This window comes from Cucurbita pepo, chromosome 10 (assembly GCF_057944985.1).
Source record: "Cucurbita pepo subsp. pepo isolate OVF chromosome 10, ASM5794498v1, whole genome shotgun sequence".
NCBI classification, from domain to species: domain Eukaryota; kingdom Viridiplantae; phylum Streptophyta; class Magnoliopsida; order Cucurbitales; family Cucurbitaceae; genus Cucurbita; species Cucurbita pepo.
This window is the reverse complement of record NC_141807.1, coordinates 18215252-18233892: the sequence shown is the minus strand read 5'-3', so window position 1 is coordinate 18233892 and position 18641 is coordinate 18215252. Positions and strand designations below refer to the sequence as shown.

Below are 18641 nucleotides of genomic sequence, written 5' to 3'. Positions count from 1 at the left end.
CAACGACAGAATCTGATCACCGTGTGACACTCGCAACTAGACTTCATCTAGGCGCGTGGCGGCGTGTGAGGATGCGTGGCGGCGCATGGGAGCGCGTGAGTTGCTGTTTTCTGTCTGTCTGACTTCAGTTTGCCCGATTTCTGTCTCGATTTCAATTCTATCGATGTTTTTATGCAAATAGGAACCTAATATGAGAAAAATCAGTGTTTTTGGACAACTCTCGGCCATGTAAGCGCTAGTAAAAGGGCACGCGTCAACCAAGTAAGTCACCACCCGGTGTTTAGGAAGAAATACTTGTAGGACTCGCTTGGATTGCATGCATGCAAGTTATTTACCTTAGGTGGTAGCCTTCTATGATTGAAATTAGTCCAGTTGATTGCAACGAACATGAATTATTGGGTGAATTATCTGAGTGTGAAATCATGCTTTAAGCTTCCCTTAGACGTATGCCTATGTTTAATTCATGTGAAAATTGTGAACTCCGCGTTCCAGAACCTTGATGGATGTCTTCGCCGCATTGAGCATGTATTCCACGTTTCAAGTGCTTGATTGATATCCTAGCCCCGTTGAGTATGCGAGTCTAATTTGCATGAATTATATATGATGATGTTAGATGACGATTCCATGCACACTATCATTTACTATGACCCATTACTATGATAAGTGTAGGGATTTGCGGTTAGGAATGACAAGTCACTCAAGCTAGACCTAACTTTCCCCTAGGAACCTAACAAATTACCACAGCAACGTATCTTAGGAGTGTTCTTAGGCTGCTAGTTGTGTTAACGGTATCTATAGCTTTGTGGGTGGACCAGGGTTCCTGATCAGTTCACATTGCACCCAACCATTTCGCATGGGAAATGCCCCACATTGTATAGCCCGTTAACGGCACGGGAATGGGTTGGGTTGCCCCTCCAAGGGACTGTCATGGGCTTAGGAGGTACTCAGTGTCACGGTCATGCCTGTCCAGGGCCTGTTGCCCATGGCCGCATGCCCATGACAAGCCAAACCCTTGTCATGTCTTTTCATTCTAGTGTTTTTCCCTTTGTAATTCTAGAGCGTATGACACCTCAAGAAAATCATGTCTAGGCCTGCCAGAACTAAAATGGCCCAGAATGTACTATAGGGGATATGACTAGTCGTCAACTTCTCCCTACCCAAGGTTATATATGCTAAGCCGTTGTTATCTTTCTCTTGCTTGCTTATATAACGTCTCTTTCTAAAATCTCTCTTTCAAAAATCTCGCTCTCTCCTCGTTTTCTAAAACCTTCTTTTAAAACCGAGGCTAGAGGCTCGACCGTACGTCGCTTGGCCGTAGGCGACGCAAGAACAAATTGGCTTAACTCACTTGTCGCTGGAAAGTGAGTGCCGCACAATCGCTAGTCCGCTGCCTTCGAAAGTGCGATTGTGTCACTCAGCACACCCGTAAGCTAGATACCATGTAGTCTAAGATAGCCATGCAGAGGTAGCCTCTCATAGAGAAATACCGGCCATTATAGCTCAGCATAGAACCCTTAGGTATCTAATGAAAGAACGGAGAACCAGTGAAGCTCCATGGAGCAAGTTCTAAGGGGCAAGCCCCAAGGAACTAAGACCAAAACCAGACGTCCTAGAGCCAATTAGGAGACCGTGAGAATTCTGTTAAGCTTAGGATGTGATGAGAGCCTACAAGTAGGTGGTTTACTGAGGATAATTTTTATACTCATCTCATTTTTCATATTTCTTTAGGTGTTTGTAGGCTGCCGGTTGAGGTAGAGGAGCGTTCGAGAGCTGTGCGGTCACAGAGGAGGTCATTTCGGAGCGTCAGTCCTTTTAGGTCTTTTATAGTCTTTTGTGTACCCTTTCATATTTATATTTCCTTTTTTTAAATTTGTATCCCCTTTATAGTATTTGAAACTTAAACTTCTCTCTCCTATGTTTCAAGTGTTGATTTTCATATTTTATTTTTCTTTTATTTTAATTTTCTTCTTAATTTTAGTTGCTTTCGTTTTCATCTTTTTGGTCACGGTCCCATTTTCGAAGCCTCAAAAATTGGGTTGCCACATATAGACTCCAACCTTTGCAGTAAAACCTTTAAAGCAACACGAAGAAAAACAATAAAGTGGAAAATAAATAGTGTAGCATTTCAATCAAAATGAAAAAAATTAATCAATCAACTAATCTAATCTAGGGACTACAAAAAGACATACTGCTACTTCCCTAACACTAGTCACATGACCTTCATTGTGACGCTGTCTTCCATACAGAGGTAGTTTGTCTTTACCTAAAAATTAAGAGTAGCTCATGACTTGAGTATTTTAAGAAATACTCTGTAATAACCTCACTGTTGGAGCTGAAAAATGCAAATTCATGCAACATGGTGAGACATTCAATTAAAAACATCGCATGACTTTAGGTAGCTTTCCAGTCAAAGCAATGTAGGATTGTTGTACTTTTTTACACACGACCTGCACATGCGAACATGCGGCCACCAAACAAGTGCGCACACCCCCGTGGCTTTGCTGGCGGGCTAGCACTCCCTAACAGGCTTTGCTAGAGACCACGGAGGGAAAGAGCCCGCAGAACATCATGGTGAACATAAATGTCGTAAGTCGTAATGTACGCCCCCGTACTTCTGAAAATGGAGACGCATCTCGATGCACATGACACACAAATATACACAAGGTCCCCATATCTTAAATTCACGACATAATTTATGACGTAAGTCAAACCTTCATTCATTAACATAATAAGTCTTTGAATTATGCATACTAATTCCTTCAATTCTTTCCTACGTAAGATAGCTTTCATTGAATAGCCTATGGAGTTTTATGTATCATAAATTATCGATGTCATAACATTTTATACAACATGGCATAGTCACGTTATGATATAGCTTATATACATGACATATCTCAACACAACATAACATGACATAACATAACATAGTATTGAACAAAATAGTATAGCATATCATTCATATATATGAAACATGCAAGGATCATGGAGCACGCATCATTATACATAATACAATTCATCTAACCAAGCCAACCGTAGAGCCACTTGGTTGACCTAAATAGTAGTCATTAATTATCCGATGGTACTAGCATTAATTGATGGTACCTCCCCATTAATTATCCGATGGTATGATAAAATGACTCAAGATCAAGTAATCTCGAGATACCAAAATCAGATAAAAAAAGCTTCTAAATTTGAGTCCAAAAGTATATTACTGGTTGTAACGTCCCGATGAATGATTGGAGTAATCCAATCATGATGTATGTATGACAAAGCATGTGAAACTCTTCGTATGACGTTCAATCTTTTTTTCCAATCCAATTCCACTGCTTCTTTGTCGTTACTCAACACCCAAAATAGGCTTCCCCTCTCCATGTATTCATATACGAGAAACATGCAACGTTTATGGAGGCAATATCCATGGAGTTTAATGATGTTCTTGTGCCTTATCTCTTTCAGCATATCAACTTCATTTTGGAAACTTTTGAAAAGAGTTGTCTCTTGGGCTTCACGGGTATGAAGTTTCTTTAGAGCTACGACCTTACCATTTGGAAGCCTTGCTCTATAAACACTTCCATACCCACCAGTGCCAATGCAATATTTAATATCGAAGTCCTCTGTTGCTTCTATAATATCATCATACGCAATCTTGCCATCATAATCCCATATGCAGAACACATTTCCATGCTTATTTGACTTTGTCTCATGGGTGACCCTCTTCTTTGATCGGAAATGAACAAGTGCAAAGCAGGAAAAACAGAGAACGAACAATAAAATTGATGGAAACAGAATCGTCAGCATTTTGAAATTTCCATGATGTTGTGAATCACAAGGGTGAAGCGGGGGAATACTGCCACAAAGCTTTTGATTACCCAAAACAATACTTACATCAAAACGATGCAGAATTTGGTCAGAAACCTTGCCTTCAAGCTTGTTGTACGATAAGTTGATATTTCTAAAGAAAAGGAAGGAATCTGAAATTTTGCCCATGAAATTATTGTAGCTAAAGTCGATGCTTGTAGGTCTAATATGATCAAGTGACAAATGGGGAAGTTCACCATCAATGAAGTTATGACTAAAGTCAATCTCCAATGTAATTCCATAATTTCGTATTAACCCATACTCGGAAGAAGGATTACTATGGAGTAGATCCACAAAAGTCGTAGGAATTGGACCACTAAGCATGTTGTAACTAACATTCAAAATATTCAAATTTTCTAAATGTCCTATTTGCAAAGGGAGGGATCCATTGAATCTATTTGATGATAGATCTATGAAGGATAAATTTGTAAGATGGACAAAAGAGAAAAGGATTGGGCCATTAAGCTTGTTACGATGCATCGTGAGAGAAGATAGATTACTTAAATTTCCAATGGTGGATGGAATTAGACCAATGATCATGTTATTGTCTAATTCCAACTCCATCAAGTTCTTCATATTTCCTATTTCAGATGGAATAAATCCACCTATTTGATTGTAGGAAAGATATAGATATTCTAAATTGGTCAAACGACCTATGGTTGAAGGGATTGTACGTGTGAACATATTGTTACTAAGATCCTAATTCCAAAGGAAGCTTACCACTGAGATTATTAGAAGATAAAGACAAATAGGTGAGTTTGGAGAGTTGAGATATTTGATGAGGAATTCCCCCCTTGGAAACCACAATTACTTAGATAAAGACCTTTCAAGTTAGGTAAAGATGAGAAATTCAAGTTTTGTAGAGTAGACCCTTTGGGCAATGGCCTACTTACCTGAATACCTGTAATACTTCCTGAATCATCACAAGTTATGTCAATCCATTTACAACGAAGTGAGATATTATGATTGACCCACCAACCAGTTTGTAGTAGAGCATCGGCTTCTTTTTTTTGGACCCATGTCCCTTAGAAAAGTCACACTATTCTCTTCCATTATTACCAACTTATTAAATGTGTTTTAATAGAAAATAAATGTGTTTTACTAAATCAAAGTTTGTGGTACTCATTGTCTTCTGATCGTGTCTCTTACTTTAGGTGCTTCACATCTTGACTTAGTACAATATGATTTATTTATTTTTATTTTTATTTTTTTACCAATTTTTTTTAAAAAAGAGATTCATTTATGATATAAATAGAGACATTATTATGTCGTGTAAATTATAAAGAAAATAATCTTTACCGACAGGATGGGACAACCACAAAATTCCTACCGACATTGTGGACAAATCAACTCTGGAATTAAAGTTGAGTTCAAACAAATCGAAATCAAAATAAAAATCAAAGAAAGATTAAGTTTACCACCTGTCAAATCTCGATCCTTTTATTGAGGTATGAGGCACGAAGATTGAATATCGGAAGAACATAGATGAATGAGAGTGTATTGCGCAATAGTCAAGTTTGGCATAGATGTAACGACCTTATGTTTCAACTGAAATAGAGTCGCTACGACATGCATGACATGACTGTAAAGTGTGGAATACGTCATTTAAAGTAGTTCTTAAATGATGTCATGGACTTAAGCTGTTTGAAAATAAAATCTTTAATACGAAACGAAAATTTAAATAAATAAAGAGAAGAATAACACAATACCCTGATATAAGCTACAAGCTACAAATTAAACATAAATGCAGCTGTCCTATTACTGGTTCCATGGCCTTTGTCACAACGTCGCCGAAATATATATAAGGGTGCCTTGTCTTTACCTAAAATGTAAAAGTAGCGCATGACTTGAATATTTATTGAAATACTCAATAAGTGACCACTATTGGGGTCGTGAAATGCAGTCACATGCAACATGGTGGGATCTATCATTTAAAATATCATTTCATTCTCTTAGGCGACTTTTCAGTCTGAGCTGAATTGGATGTGTATTACTTCTCTACACACAACCCACACGTGGACGTGGACCCACCAAGCAGGCTCGCACACTCCCTGGACCTGCTGGTCGGGCTAACGCTCACAGACGGGCTATTGCTGGACACTCGGAGAGAATAGCAAGTCTCTTATCCTTGTGGCGAACATAAACATCATAACCAATCTCATAGTATACGCTTTTCTACTCATCATAATGTGAAAGTACTTGATACCCGTGAACACACAATTATACACGATATCCCCATACTTTCCATCATGCCATAATAAATGATGCAAGACAAGCCTCCTTTCTTTCATGACATGTTAAATCTTGCACACATAATTCTTATAAATTATTTCATACATAACATAGTTTCCATGCCATGACATGCCATAAGGAGGTTGTGTATCATAGATTTTCTTATTTTAAAAGATATCATGGCATATCATAGCATATTATAACATATCATGGCATGTCATAATATAACATAGCTTAGCGTTACATACCATGACATTTTGTTTATACCATAAACAAAATTAGATCTCGAATGTCGAAGGGTCCGATAAAGCATGGGCTTAACTTGCCCTTTTGTCCGACCCTTAAGATGTCTTTCATCGAGAACACTTTCAATAATATCTCATTTTCTACATCAAACTCTAAGTTTCAACATTTCACGTTAGCGTAAATCTTCTATCTACTCTAAGTCATACATATTCTTGCCTTGATCTTTTTGACTTTATTGGTGGCTTGGACTAACTTTGGTCCTAATAGTTCACGTTTGCCTACCTCGTCCCAGCACACCAGGGCCTTGATTGTAAACTCTAACGATACAAAAGTAATTAATTAAGCTATTTAATTAATCAATTTATGTTCATTAACGGTAGGTCATTTCACTATAGACTTATAGCTCAGCTCTTATGCACTACAGAACAAGTTGTGTTCATTGATATAATCATTATAAGCAAGTTGATTCTTCGTGAGTTGTTTGTAATTACAGCTTGGTTAAAAGTCCATTTTACCCTTGTAATTACATCTTTTCCCTTAAGTACCACTAATTGTCTAATGAACACTTTGTGTATGATCTAATCAAAACTAAGTCCCTCTTCGGTGAGAGGGTTGGGGCCAATTGTTCAAGTCTCAAAATCAGAAATTAAGAAAATTACTCAACTACTTACCTTACATGGGAAACAGTGAATTCCATCTCGTGAAATTATGTTCCTAGCTCCCTATCTGGTCAATCTCCCAAAATGATATGCATATTGAATTGGCTACCAAAGTTATTCTCACCCTTGCAAATCAAACGCCAAGCCCTCACAAATAGAAGTTCATAACTCACTCAGAATTAAGATTAACTCACATATGACTAGTCTGTAAAATATTAATCTTCTCAATTATCAAATTTATAAAGAGAGGTTAAATATTTCGTGGTCCAATGTTATACTAACTCATTGTACATGATACTCCCACTCATATGTTTCCACGTATACGATTTGATTAAATCATTTGTAACAATTACAAAGTAGACCATATAAAGAATATTATCAAGATAAGGCACCCAACCTCATTCATATTCTATATTACCAGGTTATAATTTGAACATGATCCTCCGGTATTTCAACTACATATTGTTCAAGATTACATTAATAACCTTGGTTTTTCATATAATAGATAATATTAAACGGTAAATAAAATAATCAAAATTATTAATAAAAATTAAATAAAAAATAAAGAGGCTACACCAAACCAAGGAGGTTGAAGTAGAAAACCAGAAGCGAAGAGAAAGAGACGACCCAATTCAGCGACACAAAACCTGAGAGTTTTATATGGTAAAAGCATGTTGAGGATGTGATTTCAATTTATTAAAGAGTTGCTATTAGTAATTTACATGGTTATTATTTTTTAACTTACTTACATTATTTCTTTGAAAATCTTTTACAAGAATACTTAAAATTAATTGAAGGGTTAGGAAGAATTTTTCTTCTAGAGCTTTGTTAACCTAAATTACAAATCGATTATGGAAGTAATTACTATGCATGACCCTTGCCAGCAAGCTTGAGCATCTATTAAAAAAGAGCTGAAACTCACCAAAAAATTCAGCAACTTCTCTATTTGAACTCTCCGGGTAGAATCTCACTATTATTGATTTTCTCATTTATCATTTTTTTTCCAACTATTGACACTGGTTCCTGGTTCCTCTAATGCCAAATGTTCTTTGGAAGACATTTGACTTGTTGTGTCTTCTGATTCTCTGTTTGTCCACTTTGGAACCCCAACCTCTTGGTAAATGAGCTTGGTTTATGCTCCACTAACGGGTAAGACTCCTTCTCGGAGAGTCTGACTTCAACACACAAACTATCTCTGATCTTGAAAACACAACTACCCTGACAAAACTAACACTCTTGATATAATTGTGATGTTTTTGTTCAATCCTCAATCTTTTCCTGACATTCTTGTCCAACTAGACATATAAACTGTGGCTCTACTACCAACTGTCACGATTGTAAATTTTTAACTGTATGGCGTCATGATCTTGACACACTCATGACAAGCCTAAAAGGGAACCCAAGCCCCATATACATTTTTCACACGTCTTTGTGGCTTCATCAAACCTTAGATGAGGTTTGCAATCGTTAACAAAACACAACTCGTGAGGAATCCAAGCTTGTTCAGCCACACACGTCACCCGTGCGTGCATGTTCATTCATCTACGACTTTGTTCGACTTGCCTCTACACTAGGCCAAGTCATTCGACTTAACCTTGCCTTTACTAGGAGAAAAGGTCGTGATATGCAACGTCACACCTCAACTCGTCATCTAAGTTCTCAATTAACATGTCTCACATGTCTTGATGTCATTCCAAGTTCCAAGATGTCATTGGCCATCACAACTCACACGGTCATGCTCACCAAGAATGGACCCATGTGTCGTTCATATCTTCGGGACATCCCAAACATCCATCCTTTCGAGTTCTGTCGAGGCATTGGCTCTCATGTGTCAATGTCATATCATTTACGGACTCCATACTAGATAGCAAGTGCATGTACTGTAACGACCCTAAATTTCTACGTACCTAGAGTCACTACTAATGTCTCATACTAAGCTTATATGCTGAATATAACTCTTAAAACGACATCATTTATAGCATAAATTTCGAAAGAATTAAAACAACTTCATCTTTGAAAATATCGTCATGGTCTTACGTGTTCAACACATAATACTGAAAATGCAATTAAATATATTTCTATCCTATACACGTGTCATGGTCTCTACTTGCATGTCACTGTCAACCGTACATGGGCGCCTTACCTTTACTTGAAAAATGATATAGCACATGACCTAAATATTTCGAAGAATACTCAATAAGTGACCGGGGCCATGCAAAAATGCAAACACATGCAACAAATGCTCTAGGGACCTATCTCCATCTCATGCTAGGTGTGGTCTCCAATCTGGACTAGCATGGAAGTGTAGCACTTCCCTACACACGACCCATACGTGCGAGTGTGGATCTCCAAACATACATCCGGAGGTTAGCAGACTCCTGAGTGTCATGCTCAACATGATCACTATCATCATCATAGCGTACGCGTCCGTACTTATCATCATAAAAAGGTAAAGTGTCCTGATACTTGAGTATAGTCTCATTTCTATATTACTATTAGTAATACATGTGCATTAGTTACTCATCATCATAACATACACGTCCGTACTCATCATCATAAAAAGGTAAAGTGTCCTGATACTTGAGTATAGTCTCATTTCTATATTACTATTAGTAATACATGCGCATTAGTTACTCATCTTAAAATCGTTTCTCATGCTCTGTAGGGTTGTGCCCTAGTCGATTTCTCGACATAACATGCATGATGCTTAATATGGAAAAAACATCATCATATTAAGGTAACAATATCATGCATCATAATCATCATAACTCGTCATCGAAATGCCATCAAATACACCATAATCATCAATCACGTAATTAAACATCATCAAACATCATCATACATTATCATATAACTCATATACGCGATCATAAGTCATAACTCATAAATCGTACGTTATACGGCAAACAAGTCTCTAGTCTATCCTATAGTAAGACCACTTACTTGGTTGGCCTTAGTTGACGTTCTCTCTAAATTATTATACATTAGCTCCTGTTCCTCGAAAGCTGCTCTAAGTGTCATCGGGGTTCATTTCCTATTAAACCGTTCGTCATCTTTCGTTAGTATATCACAAATTAATCATAAATTCAATTGACATATGTTTAATATTATACTAAAACAACCTCGATTACCTTAATCAGGCCTGAAAACAGGTTTGGGAGGATGGAAACGGGTTGAAATTGGGATACCCGAGTTGGATAAGCTGAAGGAGCCACGAAAGCCGAATCGAACCGAGCCAAGCCGCGAAGCCGAGGGCTTCTTTTTGCTGTAGGTCGACACATGGCACAATAGGAGGCTGACGTGTGTGTAGGCGATTTCGGGTCGAGGCGCGGGCCGAGTGTTCTCTCGGGTTGAGACGTGCGCCGCTGCAGGAGGGTTGGGCTGAATGTGCTGGATATTTGGTTTTGGGTTGGGCGTGTGTTGGGCTAAACACTGGGCCGAGATTTGGTTGGACCTCGGATTTGTTCGTGCAGTAGTTCTCGGTTGCAGGCGCGGGTCCCAGGTGCTGCAGACGAATTGGGTCGAGGCTTGGATTGGGCTAGTTGCTGGCAAGGCGGATCACGGGTGGAATCTGACCTGGATCCGGGTCTCTTCTTCTTCTTTTCCTCGGTGTTTCTCTCTTTTGTAGGTGTTTTGGAGGGTGCTAAGGTCGAGGATGGTGTTTGGCGATCCGTGGAGGCCGTGGGTTCGTGTTTCAGCATGGGTCGCGAAAATTCCGATGGTGGCTGAAATTTTCGCCACATTTTCGGCAACTGAGTTTTTTTTTTTGTTTTTTTTTATTAACAAAACGTTACATATATCAACCTTTGACATATGGGTGGGGTGCAATGTCGGTACACACGTGGTCCGATGCTATACTTGAAAGACCCATTTCAAAGAAAGTTTATCGAGACACTCATCTAGCAACGTTCGCTCTCACCATGACACACGTATGTGCCCTAGAATAGCTCATTTAGGCTACAAGGTATAGGAGTGATAGAGAGCTGACACCATGCCTCCCCCAAAGGTACATTGTGACGCATTTTTGGTTTGACAAACGTAGGCATGAATTTAGTGAATGGTAATACGATCTCTTGAAGCATCTTTTCGTATCCGTTGGATACCAAATTTTGCAAGCTTTCATCTTTCGTATGAACGGACATAACTCTAGAGCCACCTGCCTAAACTTTTTAACACAAGGAAGAGACATTACAAACAAAAAAAAAAAACTATTATTTAATTTTCTCTCCTACCAAATGAAACACTTCACATAGAAAACACACCCCTAACCAAATGAAACACTCAAATATTGCATTGTAGGTCGGGCTTTTGGATTTGGATGGAGACATGCAAAGACCAATGTTAACGTGAGAAGTATACTTTTTGCCACTCCAATTTGGAGTGAAGGAGATTTGAGTCGTGAGTCTAACAAATCAAAGATGAGTATACGTGGAGTAGATTTAGACCACAAGTAAGCCAATAATTGTCCAGGATGCTTTTCCATTATTACTTCCAATGCCATCACATCAAAACTGTAGACGTCACATTTTTCTGTTACGACAATGGTGTATGTTAATTCTGAATTAGAAAAGAAAAAGAATTAAAAGTAATAATTTAAGAAAATAAATTAAGAATTAATTATTATAATATGTGCTCGCCTGGAGCTATATATCCACAAGTTAGTAGGTCTAATATGATCTCTTCATTGACTGAAGTCAATCATCAATGTATTCCCATCGCCAAGACTGAAAGGATAGTCAATAGAATGATTACTATGGTGTTACTAAAAGTGCTAGAAATTTGCCCATTAATCATGTTGTTACTAAAATTCAAATACACCAAGTGGGAGAGATCCATTGAATCTATTTGATCATAGGTTTAAGATACATAAATTTCAATTGGGTTAGTGAAGGCATGGTGTTACATTTGAAGAGTTTCCTAGCTTTTTAAATTCTCGATTTTTAGAGAAATTGAATCATTCAAGTAGTTATGAGAAAAATCTAACAAAGCCAACTAAGTTAAATACCAAAAAGTGGACGGGATTGGGCCATTAAGCTTGTTATTATTCATTTGGAGATAAGATAGATTACTTGTAACGCCCCGTTAGGTTTAAGTATATATATATATATATGTGTGTGTGTGTTAAAATAAAAATAACAAAATAAAGAAAAGAAAGAAAAAAAAAACTCACCACCTCCTTTAATCTCTCCGTCCATCCCCTAAAATACCTCCTCCTTTTAGTATCAATAATTGAAAAAAAAAAAAAAAAACAGAAATAGAAAGAAAATATTTTTCTGGAGAAAAAAAAAATGCAGATAATGGAGAGATGTTAACAATAATGGAGAGATCGGGAAGGAAGGAAGATAATGGAGCGATGGCAGGCAGGAAGAGAGATGTCGTTTGAAAAGGTTAGTAGTCAGATTTACTTTTTCTTTCTACTAAGGATATTAGCAATTATTTAGATCTGAGTTAGAAATTTAGAAAATTATATGAATGATCTGAATTAGAAATTATCTATCTAGCTAGAGTTCATTAAAATTGGTCAAGGAATAGATAGATAAGAAAGATCTGGAAGACATTCAAATAAATATAAAAAAAATCTGGAAGACATTCAAATAAAAAAAAAAAAAAGAACGAAGATTTGGAAAACAGGATGAAAAGGAAGATAGGGAAAAGAAAGATCTGTAAAACATATTCAAATAAAAAAAAAAGATTTGGAAAACCGGATGAGAAGGAAGATAAAGAAAACATATTCAAATAAAAAAAAAATAACTAATATTTGGCAAACAGGATGAAAAGGAAGATCTTCAAATAAAAAAAAAAAAAAAAAGAACGAAGATTTGGAAAACAGGATGAAAAGGAAGATAGGGGAAAGAAAGATCTGTAAAACATATTCAAATAAAAAAAAAAGATTTGGAAAACCGGATGAGAAGGAAGATAAGGAAAAGGAAGATACATATTCAAATAAAAAAAAAAATAACGAAGATTTGGCAAACAGGATGAAAAAGGAAGATCTGCAAAAACATATTAACAAAAAACTAAGATTTGGGAATAGTAAAGACAAATAAAATCTGGGAACAGAATTAAACGATTTAAATATTGGAGTAGATACATAGAGAGAGAGAGAAATATTAGATTGGGAAATAGTAAAGCAAAAGACAAAAAATAGAATTAAACTGTCAAACATAATTGAACTATTTAGATATATGAGTAAAATTACTTAAAATGAGTAGATATGGAGGTAGAATTGAACTACTCAAAGAATTAGAGTTTAAAGGAAAAAGAAACAAAAGAGAGAAGATTTTAGGAAAGAAAAGAAAATTAGAACGGGTTGAAAATTGCAAGTACTGTTCATATGGCAAGTACGGTAAAGAGAAGTAAAATATAACATAGAAGAGAAATAAGTGAGGGAAGGAAAATGGAAAATATGAGTAATTATTATATTTGTATCTATAGGATATAACATTAAATGTTGAATTATACAAACCACTTGAAATATTAATAATATTGACATATTATTAATTTAAGTTTTATTATCCTATATAATTTAGAAACAATGAAAACGTGGAATTTGATTTTTATTGAGACCGGTTTAGAGCTGTATTTCACATTGTTAGTTGGATTATTAATAAAAATGTGAAATACTAACGAAAGGTGACGAACAGTTCGATATGAAGCGAACTCTAGAAACCTTTGGAGCAGCTCTCGAGGAATGGGGGCTTACGTTAATTAAATTAGGGAATCTTCGGCTAAGGCCAACCAGGTAAGTGGCCTTACTATAGGATAGGCTATATAAATTGTATGATGCTTGATGATATGTGCCAGTTTATACATATTTTGTTGAGTGACGCTTAATATGTTTGACGCACGTTGTGGCATTACGATGAGCATGATGATTGCATGATTTTTACCTTAATATGATGATGTTTTCCATATTGAGCATGTTATATGATGATGAGTGCCATATTGCATCATGTCGTTAGATCGACATAGGACACAACCCTAAGAGCGTGAAAATGATATTAATATAAATATCCACGAGTATGCGTTACCTAGAGTAACAAAGAGATGAGACTAGAGGGTTGTGTCAGAAGAGACATTATGATGGATTTAGAGGGACCTCATGCATATTGTATGTTCATAAGCATAGGGCTACTTCCCCTAGAGATGATGAGTGCGGACGCGCACCGTATGATGAGCGCATATGCGCACAGGTGCGAAAGCACACAGATGAGGGTGTTCATGAGGTGCATGACACTATGGGGTTCCGCTGACCTCCGGACGTCGCTACAGATTAGCTTGACCAGAGGGTCCAGGGGGTGTGCGAGCGCCCTGGGGATTCACACTCGCACGTGTGAGTCGTGCGTAGGGAAGTACTACACATCCAATTTGTCCGAGACTGGAGGCCACCCCTAAGATGATTAGAGATAGGTCCCTATTCATGATTGCATGTGTTTGCATTAGCATGGCCCCTATAGTGGGGTCACTTACTGAGTATTCTTTGAAATACTCAGGCCGTGTGCCACATCATTTTTCAGGTAAAGGCAAGGCGCACTTGTACGGAGGACGACGGCATCGCGAGCAGAGACTGTGGCATGTGCATAGGGTAGATTCATATTTAAATTTCTAGTCTTAAGTTAGAATAGGTTGTTTTGCATTTCATTGTTTTAAATTATTTTGTATTTGTTTTTGTTTTCTCTAAATTTCAGTATTTCATATTTAAACACGTAAGACCATGGCTGTGTTTTCCAGAGAAGAAGTTGTTTTAAACGTTCTTTTTGAAGTTTACGTTATCAACTATGTTCATGTAAGAGTTATATTTCCGCATTATAGATGAGCATGAGACGTTAGTAGCGACTCTGAGTATGTGGAAATTTAGGGTCGTTACATTTGGTATCAGAGCTCTAGGTTTTAGATTCTGTAGACTAGCCTACAATGTAGGCTTGGCACGTTCCATGGTCCCAACGTCGATGCCCCGTCACCGTCAGGTACGCCTTGCACAAGATAAGAAAAGAGAAACGTTTTCAAACTCGCATGCATCTTTATGTTAATGTTACTGAAATTGTTTTGATATTTCACGTATTTATTTAAGAGCATGATGTGATGTGTTGCATGCTGAGTGCTTTTGTTTTCAATATGATGTGAACTTTGTAGATGTGATGCATAGTATAATTTCATAGGTAATGAGCCTCAGACTTAAGAGATGCTATCTTGGTTTCTAGAACCATGCTGCCTAGACCTTGCGAAAGAGTAAGACGAGGAAGGGGACTACCTCCTATTAGAGATAGAGGACGAGGTGAGGCTAAAGAGAGCCCACCTCGAGAGGGATCTGAGACAGGGTTTGAATTAGAACCCTTATGGTATGTATGGTCGGCAAGCAGCCCTGAGATGGTAGACGTAGTAACTAAGGATAGAGTAAATAATGACCAAGCAATAGTAGCCGACCAAACTCTAAGCGTAGTCTTAATAGTAGTAAAGATGACCGACTTCGACGTAATACTAGACATGGATTGACTAGCTGCAAACCATTCTAGTATAGACCGTCACAAAAAAAAAAAAAAAAAAAAAAAAAAAAAGAGAGAGATATTCTCACCACTTATGTGACCTAGCTTTAAATTTAAAGGCACAAGTACCGGGACTACCTCAAAGGTAGTCTCGACGATGAAAGCAAAGAGACTAGTCCAACAAGACGGTTGGACTATATTAGCATGTGCCGTAGACATAAGAGGAAAAGAAAAGACCCTAGAAAACGTGTCGAGCGTAAACGAGTTCCCAAATGTGTATCCGGATGACCTACCTGGAATACCTCCTTCTCGAGCGGTCGACTTCATCATCGAACTCGAGCCGGAAACTGGGCTTATTTCTAAAGCACCCTATCCATGGCGCTAACAGAGTTGAAGGAACTCAAGGCGCAATTACAACACTTACGGGATAAATGGTTCATTCGACCTAGCATAATCCCCTCGCCAGTGTTTGTTCAAAAGAAAGATGGATCGATGCGTTTGTGTATCGATTACCAAGAGCTAAATAAGAGAACCATAAAGAACAAATACCCTCTGCCTAGAATAGAAGACTTATTCGATCAGCTCAGAGAGACAACGATATTTTCTAAGATAGATCTGCGATTAGGTTACCATTAAATAAAAAGTAAAGGAAAAGACATACCAAAGACAGCATTTAAGACAAGGTATGATCACTACAAGTTCGTGGTGGTGTCATTTGGCCTCACCAATGCTCCAGCTATGTGAATGGAGTTAATGAACCGAGTGTTCAAGGACTGTCTAGAAACTTTTGTGATCGTGCTCATTGATGACATCCTAGTATACTAAAAAACAAACTTGGTACACCAGGAACACCTCTGAAAAGTCCTAACCACCCTAAGAGAGAACAAGTTGTATGCCAAGTTCTCAAAGTGTGAATTTTGGTTACAATAAGTCTCTTTCCTAGGTTACGTGGCGACAAAGGACGAAGTATCTGTAGGTCCTACTAAGGTCAAAGCGGTCACGAAGTAGGAACGCCCAACTTCGGTAACATCAGTACAGAGTTTCTTGGGACTAGTGAGATACTATCGAAGGTTCGTGTAGCACTTTGCTAAAATAGTCTCGCCTTTGACACAGCTAACGAGAAAAGGGGTACCATTTATATGAAATGATGCTTGTGAGGCAAGCTTCCAAAACCTAAAAGAGAGATTGGTAACCGTCCCGGTACTCATGGTACCCGAGATCTCAGAAGAGTACGTAATCTATAGTGACGCCTTTGAAGAATGGACTAGGATGTGTGTTAATGCAACACGGTAAAGTTGTTGCATACGCGTCTCGTCAACTAAAAGAATACGAAGATAATTACCCTACCCACGACCTGGAGTTGGCCGCTGTAGTGTTCACGCTGAAATTTGGTGACACTATCTGTATGGAGAGAAAATTCAAAGTTTAACCGACCACAAGATTTTAAATATTTCTTCACCCAGAAAGAGTCAAATATGAGACAGAGAAGGTGGTTAGAATTGGTGAAGGACTACGTTGTAGATATCCAGTATCACCCTAGAAAAGCAAATGTGGTCGCAGACGCTTTGAGTAGAAAGGCGGCCCACTCTTCGGCCCTCATTACAGGGGAGTAAGGGTACAAAGAAAATTCGAGGGAGCCAACATAGTGTAGCGACTGAGAGACTCATGGCACAACTAGACGACTTACAGTGCAACCTACACTTGGGCAGATAATGGTTACCTCCCAACGAGAGGATCCAAGCCTACAGAAAGTCTTGGGCAAGCTAGACAAAAGTCCTAGGCCAACTAGACAAAAGTCTAGTAGACAGGTTATCGAAGTCCTGAGATAAGAACTATTGTATCAGGGAGGCCTATGTGTCCCAGAGAAGTTAAGGAAGGAGATACTAACGGAAGCTCACAACTCGCCATTTGCCATGCACCCAGGAGGTACAAAAATGTACGAAGATTTTAAACAACATTTCTGATAGAAGAGCATGAAGAGGGACATGGTCGAGTTTGTGAGCGAGTGCTTAGTTTGTCAACAAGTGAAAGTTCATAAACAAAAGGCAGTGGGGTTGTTGTAGCCCCTAAGCATACCAGAGTGGAAGTGGGAAAACATAGCAATGGATTTCATAGTAGGATTACCCAAAACGCACAAAGCATATATAGTGATCTGGGTAGTTGTCGATATGTTGACCAAATCGGCACGCTTCCTACTTGGAAAAGCTACATATACAGTTGACAAATGGGCACAACTGTATGTGAAAGAAATAGTAAGACTACATGGAGTCCTAGTGTCTATAGTGCTGGATCGGGATTCACGCTTTACGTTAGCGTTTTGGCGCGGACTTCAAAAAGCATTGGGTACCCGCCTCGATTTTATTACCGCCTTCCACCCCCCAAACAGATGGACAAACGGAGTGTTTAAACCAAATTCTAGAGGACATGTTATGTGCTTGAGTACTAGATTTTAGGGGAAGTTGGGATTCCATACTCCACCTCATGGAATTCTCGTATAATAACAACTTCCAAGCCACTATTGGTATGACACCGTTTGAGGCCTTGTATGGGAAACGGTGTAGGTCCCCACTATGTTGGGACGAAGTAGGCGAAAGAGAGTTAGTAGGACCCGAGCTAGTTTGACTCACCAACGAGGCTGTTCAGAAAAATTCGAGCGAGGATGCGTATCGCTAAAAGTCGACAGGAAAGCTATGTCGATGTAAGGCGTAGAAGCTTAGAGTTCGAGACAAAGGGCCTAGTATTCCTCAAGGTGGCACCTATTTAAGGTGTCTGGAGGTTCGGACGTACGGGCAAGTTAAGTCCTAAATTCATTGGACCATTCGAAATCCTAGAGCGAGTTGGTCCAGTAGCGTATAAGTTATGCTGAGGAAGTACATTACGAACCCTATCCATGTAATAGACTATGAACCACTCCAACTCAATGAAGATTTGAGTTATGAGGAAAAACCAATAAGAATCTTAGCAAGAGAAGTAAAACCGTTATGCTACAGAAACATTGCGTTCATTAAGGTATTGTGGCGAAATCGCCACACTGAAGAGGCCACGTGGGAGTGTAAGGACGAAATAAAAGAAAAATTCCCTGAGTTAGTATACGAGTTGGAGACTTTCGAGGACGAAAGTTCTTTTTAGGGGTAGATAATGTAACGCCCCGTTAGGTTTAAGT

At 38.3% G+C, this 18641-nt stretch overlaps 1 long non-coding RNA gene and 1 pseudogene across 1 annotated transcript; one reads left to right on the top strand and one right to left on the bottom strand.

Annotated features, from left to right (window-relative positions):
* Nucleotides 1-3113: 3113 nt before the first annotated feature.
* Nucleotides 3114-4911, bottom strand: LOC147790940 (uncharacterized; annotated as a pseudogene).
* Nucleotides 4912-12136: 7225 nt separating this feature from the next.
* On the top strand, nt 12137-18634 carry LOC147790939 (uncharacterized). The gene is made up of 3 exons (XR_015422635.1): nt 12137-12382; nt 13640-13737; nt 14513-18634. It is a non-coding gene; the product is annotated as an uncharacterized LOC147790939 (long non-coding RNA).
* Nucleotides 18635-18641: the final 7 nt, after the last annotated feature.